This window comes from Schistocerca nitens, chromosome 1 (assembly GCF_023898315.1).
Source record: "Schistocerca nitens isolate TAMUIC-IGC-003100 chromosome 1, iqSchNite1.1, whole genome shotgun sequence".
NCBI lineage: Eukaryota > Metazoa > Arthropoda > Insecta > Orthoptera > Acrididae > Schistocerca > Schistocerca nitens.
The window spans coordinates 794787832-794796164 of record NC_064614.1 but is presented as its reverse complement, the minus strand read 5'-3'; the positions used below and the strand labels follow the sequence as shown (position 1 = coordinate 794796164).

Below are 8333 nucleotides of genomic sequence, written 5' to 3'. Positions count from 1 at the left end.
GAGTGAGCGTAGGGAGGGATATAATTTTCAGTTTTTGTTTTCTATTCAAAACGTGGTCAGTCAGGACAGGACTGTAGCCAATTGTAGAGGAAAAATTTTACTCTGTCTGTTATGGCTTACTTTGCTTTGGAACCTTCTTTTGATGTGGGAACAGATATGAGACAGAGGACCATAACTTTATATAAAAAAAAATTACACCAGCAAGATATCACAGCCTCAAAATCAAGTAAAGGAGACAGTAGTGTACATTTGATCAAGAGTAATGGCTTGAAATATTGTGATTGATTTCCTGTGTTCCACATGCTTTCATATAGTTTCCAAAGACCCCACGAACATATTGAAAGACGGAAATTTTTGCAAAATCGTATTTTCTCAGTTTGAAGTGTAGGTATTAGGTAACGCTAACGCAGTGTCTCTTAGACTGCTTGGGTTTCCAAAACTGCACAAGTAAAATGTATCTATTTGTCCATCAGTCACTGTTCCATCTTTCATAGTGGGTAGTAAATGACACTTTAATTAAAAGTGGGACAAAATTAAAATCAAAGCATTATATTTCAAACTCAATGGACCTGATAAATAAGATAAAAGATCTATATCCCACTCAGTGCTCCGTGGCGTCTGCATTTTGTTTTCCAATGTACCAATGGGGGAATATGTTGATACACTGACTGAGTTGATATACATGTCTAATATCAACCCTGCAGAATTGAATGACTGGAGACTGGTCTCTTAGATGTGCTAAGCACTATTTCTTGTTCCAAGGGAATCTGTATAAATAGTTACATGACTTAGCTATAGGGCACCCCCTTAGTCCTCTTTTAGCTGAAATATTCATGGGTAATAATGAATAAGAGTTTTTGAATAAGGAAACCTTGAGTGCTAATATTAAATATTGGTTCATATACGTAGATAATGAACTGTATATGTGGACAGGTGCTACAAGACATTACCACAAATTTTTTCATAAATTAAACACTCGTTGGTACCCTTCATCATATATGTCCCCATGGGCTAAGAAGATTTGAAAGTAGATTTAGACATAATAAAATTTATGGCCTCAACCAACGGCTACATTCCTATCCTGCTGCCCATGTCTTGTATAAGAAACAATTATTGAAAACTATGCCCCTCCTCTGTGCCATTTCTGCTGCTCCTTCCACAGTCTGCAGGGAATAATGTACAAATACAAGGACAGGAATCATGGAGTGTACTACAAATATCGAAATCCTGCAATTCAATTACATGATTTCCTACTACGTGAGGAACAACGCTATGTATAAAAAAAATGGCTCTGAGCACTATGGGACTTAACATCTTAGGTCATCAGTCCCCTAGAACTTAGAACTAGTTAAACCTAACTAACCTAAGGACATCACACACATCCATGCCCGAGGCAGGATTCGAACCTGCGACCGTAGCAGTCGCGCGGTTCCGGACTGCGCGCCTAGAACCGCGAGACCACCGCGGCCGGCGCTATGTATCGCTGAGGCACGCAAGCCTCCCTCGAACGGCAGGGTCCATGGTTCATGGTGGGTGGGGGGGGGGGGGGAGGGGGAGAGAGATAGCCGAACCCTAGGTGCAACCACAACGAAGGGGTATCCGTTGAGAGGCCAGACAAACGTGTGGTTCCTGAAAAGGGGCAGCAGGCTTTTCAGTAGTTGCAGGAGCAAAAGTTTGTATTATTGATTGACCTGGCCTTGTAACATCAACCAAAACAGCATTGCTGTACTGGTACTGCGATCGGATGGCAGCAAGGGGAAACTACAGCCGTAATTTGTCCCAATGTCATGCTGCTTTATTGTATGGTTAAATGATTATGGCGTCCTATTGGGTAAACTATTCCGGAGATAAAATAGTCCCCCATTCGGATCTCCGGGTGGGGACTACTCAGGAGGACGTCGTTATCAGGAGAAACAAAACTGGCGTTCTACGGATCGGAGCGTGGAATGCCAGATCCCTTAATCGGGTGGTAGGTTAGAAAATTTGAAAAGGAAAACGGACAGGTTAAAATTAGGTAAGAACCTTCAACATCGCAGCACGTCAGCAATCGTTTGGTAATATATTAAAAAAATAGAAACCCGCCTCGATTGCGAAAAAGCACCTAGTGTTAACCTGGGTTTCGGCGTAGATAACTACACCTTCTTCAGAACAATAAAACCCACAAGTGCCTAAGAAGACCTTTGTCAATGATTAACAGAACACCATAGTTATACATGTACAAACGAAAAAAAGGGGAAACACGAACAGTACATGTGTACAAAGTCTAAGTTAAGTAACGGTTAGACTTTGTACACATGTACTGTTTGTGTTTCCCCTTTTTTTCGTTTATAAATGTATAGCTATGGTGTTCTTTTAATCATTGAAAAAGGTCTTCTTAGGCACTTGTGGGTTTTATTGTTCTGAAGGTGTAGTTATCTACGCCGAAACCTAGGTTAACACTAGGTGCTTTTTCGCAATCGAGGCGGGTTTCTAGTTTTTTAAAAATTAGGTAAAGTGGGAATTAGTGAAGTTCGGTGGCAAGAAGAAAAAGACTCCTGATCAGGTGAATACGGGGCTATAAATACAAAATCAAATATGGGTACTGCGGGAGTAGGTTTAATAGTGAATAACAAAATAGGAACGCGGATGAGCTACAGCGAACAGCATGGTGAAAGCATTATTATAGCCAAGATAGACAAGAAGTCCATGCCAGCCACAGTAGTACAAGTTTACATGAAAAATGGTTCAAATGGCTCTGAGCACTATGAGACTTAACATCTGAGGTCATCAGTCCCCTAGAACTTAGAACTACTTAAACCTAACTAACCTAAGGACATCACACACTTCCATGTCCGAGGTGACGGTTCCAGACTGAAGCGCCTAGAACCACTCGGGCACACCGGCCGGCCAAGTTTATATGACTACTAGCTCTGCAGATGATCAAGAGACTGAAGAATTGTATGATGAGATAAAAGATTATTATTCAGATAGTGAAGGAAGACAAAAATTTGTCATGGGGGACTGGAATTCGATAGTAGGAAAATGGAGAGAAGGATAAGTAGCAGGAGAATATGGACTGGGGGTAATGGATGAAAGAGGAAGACGCCTGGTAGAGTTTTACGCAGAACACAACTTAATCATAGCTAACACTTGGTTTAAGAGTCGTGAAACAAGGTTGTATATATGTGGAAGAGGCCTGGAGACACCGGAGGGTTTCAGTCGGATTATATAATGGTAAGACAGAGATTTAGGAACGAGGTTTTAAAATGTAAGACATTTCCAGGGGCAGATGTGGACTCTGACCAAAATTTATGAGTTATGAACGGTGTATTAAAACTGAAGAAACCGCAGAAAGTTATGAATTTAAGGAGATGGGACCTGGATAAACTGTAAGAACTAGAGGTTGTAGAGAATTTGAGACGGAGCATTAGGAAACGATTGACAAGAACAGGGGAAAGGGATACATTAGAAGAAGAATGGGTAGTTTTGAGAGATGAAATAGTGAAGGCATCAGGGGATCAAGTAGGTAAAAAGAGGAGGGTAGTAAAAATCCTTAGGTAACACAAGAGATTTTGAATTTAACTGATGAAAACAGAAAATATAAAAATGGAGTTAATGAAGCAGGTGAAAAGGATTAAAAACGTCTCAAAAATAAGATCGACAGGAAGTGCAAATTAGCTAAGCAGGAATGGCTAGAGGACAAATGTAAGGATGTAGAAGCATATATCACTAGGGGTCAGATAGATGCCGCCTACAGTTAAATTAAAGAGACCTTTGGAGGAAAGATAACCACCAGTATGAATATCAAGAGCTCAGATGGAAAACCACTCCTAAGCGAAGAAGTAAAAGCAGAAAGGTGGAAGGAGTATATGGAGGGTCTATATAAGGGCTACGTACTTGAGGGCAAAATTAAGAGGACGTAGATGAAGATGAGATGGGAGAGTTGATACTGCGTGAAGAGTTTGACAGAGCACTGGAAGATCTAAGTCGACACAAGGCCCCTGGAGTAGACAACATCCCGTTAGAACTAGTGGTAGAATTGGGAGAGCCACCCATAACAAAACCTTTCCATCTGGTGAATAAGATATATGAGACAGGCGAAATACCCTCAGACTTCAAGAAGAATACAATAACTCCAATTCCAAGGAAAACAGGTGCTGACAGGAGTGAAAATTACTGAAGTATCAGTTTAATAAGTCACGGTTAGAAAATACTAATCCAAATTCTTTACAGGCGAATGGAAAATCTGGTAGAAGTCGACCTCGGGGACGATCAGTTAAGATTCTGTAGAAAATCAGGAACACGAGGCAATACTGATCCTATGACTTACCCTAGAAAATAAGTTAAGTAAAGGCAAATTAGGTTTATATGATTTGTAGATTTAGAGAAGACTTTTGACAATGTTGACTGGAATACTGTCTTTCAAATTCTGAAGGGGGCGGGGGTAAAATACAGGGAGCGAAAGGCTATTTACAATTTGTACAGAAACCAGATGGCAGATATAAGAGTCGAGGGGAAACAGAAAGGAAGAAGTGGTGAGGAAGGGAGTGAGACAGGGCTATAGCCTTCCTCTACATCTACATCTACATGATTACTTTGCAATTAACATTTAAGTGCTTGGCAGAGGGTTCATCGAACCACCATCATTCTATCTCCCTACCATTCCACTCCCTGATGTTATTCTATCTGTATACTGGGTAAGTAGTTAAGGAACCAAAAGAAAAATTTGGAGTAGGAAATAAAATCCAAGGAGAAGAAATAAAAACCGTGAGGTTTGCCGATGACATTGTAATTTTGTCAGAGACAGCAAAGGACTTGGAAGAGCAGTTGAACGGAATGGACAGTGTCTTGAAAGGAGGATATAAGATGATCATCAACAAAAAGTTAAACGAGGATGGGGAAATGTAGTCGAATTAAATTAGATGATGCTGAGGGCATTAGATTAGGAATTGAGAAACTTAGAGTAACAGATAAGTTTTGCGATTTGGGCAGACAAAATAACTGATGATGGTCGAATTAGAGAGCATATAAAATAGTAGACTGGCGATGGAAAGGAACGCGTTTTTAAGAAGAGAAATTTGTTAACATCGAGTATAGATTTAAGTGTCAGGAAGTCTTTTCTGAAAGTATTTGTATGGATTGTAGCGACGTATGGAAGTGAAACATGGACAATAACAGTTTCGACAAGACGAGAGTGGAAGCTTTTGACATGTGGTGTTATAGAAGAAGCCTGAAGATTAGATTGTAGATCAGTAGCTACTGAGGAGGTACTCCGTATTCAGGCCACGAGTGGCCTACCGCACCATCCGACTGCCGTGTCATCCTCAGTGGAGGATGCGGATAGGAGGGGCGTGGGGTCAGCACACCGCTCTCCCGGTCGTTATGATGGTATTCTTGACCGAAGCCGCGACTATTCGGCCGAGTAGCTCCTCAATTGGCATCACGAGGCTCAGTGCACCCCGAAAAATGGCAACAGCGCATGCCGGCTCGGATGGTCGCCCATCAAAGTGCCGACCACGCCCGACAGCGCTTAACTTCGGTGATCTCACGGGTACCGGTGTATCCACTACGGTAAGGCCGTTGCCCAACTAATGAGGAGGTACTGAAGAGAATTGGGGAGAAGTGGAATTTGTGGCACAACTTAACTAGAAGAAGGAATCGGTTGGTAGGACGCGTTCTGTGACGTCAAAGGATCATCGATTTAGTATTGGAGGGAGGCGCGGAGGATACAAATCGTAGAGAGGAACCAAGAGATGCATACACTAAGCAGATTCAGAAGGATGTACGCTGCAGTAGTTACTCGCAGATGAAGAGGGTTGCACAGGATAGAGTAGCTTGGAGATCTACGTCAAACTAGTCTTGGGACTGAGCCGCTTGGGGTAGCCGTGCGGTCTGAGGCGTCTTGGCACGGTCCGTGTGGCTCCCCCCGTCAGAGGTTCGAGTTCTCCCTCGGGCATGGGTGTGTGTGGTTGTCCATAGCGTATGTTAGTTTAAGTCAGATTAAATAGCGTGTAGGCTAAGGGAACGATGACCTTAGCAGTTTGGTCCCATAAGACCTTACCACAAATTTACAAAATTTGGGCTGAAGATCACAACAACAACATCAGGAACACCACAACACAGTGTATTTCCAACAACGAAGATAAAAACCCGATTACTAACCAGCAGTGGGATATACAAAATTACTTCTCCTCATTGTGACAAGTTTTGTATTAGTCAGTCAGGCTGAGACATAGCAGCTAGGTTGGCTGAACAAGAACGCAGCTGGAGGTTGCAGAATTGACTCCATGCTTACTGAGCTTGTACTGAGTGACGGCAACAGTTGGCAGCGGCGGTCCCCTGTTAATTATTTAGTTAATTATTTATAATTATTTTCATTTATAATTATGTACAAAGAAGCGACTGAAATATCAGTTAAAAGAAGACAATAGTTGTCTTTCAAAATTCCGAGAGTGGATTTTCGAAGACGACACAGAAAACATATTATGAAGTCACAAATAGAGCCTGTAATGATCATAATGGTAACACTACGGAAAATCGTGCTTATACGTACTTTCATCCCGTCATTGTTCGGAAATGGAGGAGGTAGGTTGCTACCTACGGTATCTTCTGATTAGTAGGGTACAGATGTTCTATCTGCGTTATTTTCACGATCCGGAATTCAGTTCTAACTAATAACTTTTGAAAACATTACGCGAAATTAACAGCGATCTGAAAAGTAATTAAAATACTAATCAGTATTGATCGCAAGGATTTATCAAAAACTAAATATCACGCGTGTCTAATGGTATCCTGTTTCGAGTTTCTCATAAATCACCTTCAGACCAAGTCTCTGGAACGTTAAACATTAATTAACATTACTAAAATAACACAAATATTAATTTTTAACGTTTCAGAGACATCGTCTAATGATGATTTTGCTAAAATCGAAGTCGGTTACATTCTGACGTGTTATTTTTAGTTTTTAATAAATTCTTGCGATCAAGACCGATTAGTATTTTAATTCATTTCTGATTGTTATCTGACTGTTTACCATCTTCAACTAACCATCAGTCAGGTAGGAGAAAAAGGTTTTGTTGTTCTGAACAGCATATTTCACTGCGGAAGGCATAATCTGTTTACGAATGGACTGAAAAGATGCAGCTTAGGGCTTATTTTGGCGTCTTGTAATACGGTTACTTTAATCCTCCTAAATGACTGGTTTGTGTTCCGTCTCCATAGCACCACTGAATTAAAGAAAAGTATAGCGAAGCCCAATTTCAGCATACAATAAAATCTGAACTGGTCCCTCCGCGTTCGCTGTTACAGCTGGGACGGAACGTGAAACTTGTGCCTGCCAGCCCCTTGCGAAGAAACAAAATTAAATATGATAAGATCTCGGTAACGCCACGTTTATCGTACAAATTTCTTTTCCTAGTGGAGCAAGTTTTTTGTGAGATACTCGACACAGGGGCGTGACTCAACGGCGAACCCGTAGGTTTTTGCTTTCTCTTTGCGCCATTCAAATGTTTAACTTTCCCTTTGTCGACGTTGCAGTGGGTTAACATATACAAGTAACCACCCGACACAGTTTGTTCTTTATGTGTAAGTCCCTCCGTTCTGACACCTTCACTACAGTTATTTCATAGCCCGTTTTCAATTGTATTCAACACATACTTTGAATTTCAACGCCCATTGCGGCTGTATTTTCACAGGACCATTTCACGTAGATTGTAATATATTTCCAGACAATACAATTTACAGTCGGTATGGGATCTATTCTGAAAATGTCACTGAGTATTAAATTTCAGTCTACTTAGAGTTTCCAGTGTTGAAGCTCAAGCATATAGGCTGCGATTCGCTTACTGAAATAGAACCGAATCCGTAATCAGACATACAGTTTTGAGAAACTCAAGAAGTTAAAAGTGTAAGTAAAGAAACTGTGAAATGCACTTGCGTGTTTTAAATTCTTTGTACCTGAAACTCGTTAGAGGCAGTTACAGTGAGAACTGTACTTCTTTTATCCCTCTGATGAAACCAGTTTTGCTTTACAAAGTGTTTTAATCTTATCGTGCAAGTCGATTTCCTCGAAAACGGCCCGAGCGATCGTTTTTTGCTAACATGCATTTTAGACACTCCAGTGATGAAGAACTGAATCGCCGTTAACTTACGTCGTCTGAAATTTACTGGAGAATGGAAAAAATTAACACTACAGAACTCCTTCTGGCATCGCTCCACGGCACCTCTGTTCAACCGAAGCGAACTGTTGCAGTTATGATACCGTAACTCCTACTGCCATTTCTCTTGTATTAACAAGAGGGGTTTTAGCGGTTCACTGCATTGGTAGATGTTTCTGTGGCGTTATTTAACGTATT

General features: G+C 41.1%; 1 pseudogene; it reads right to left on the bottom strand.

The window, feature by feature from the left end:
* Positions 1-5446: 5446 nt before the first annotated feature.
* Positions 5447-5564, bottom strand: LOC126207635 (5S ribosomal RNA; annotated as a pseudogene).
* Between the last annotated feature and the right edge of the window lie 2769 nt (positions 5565-8333).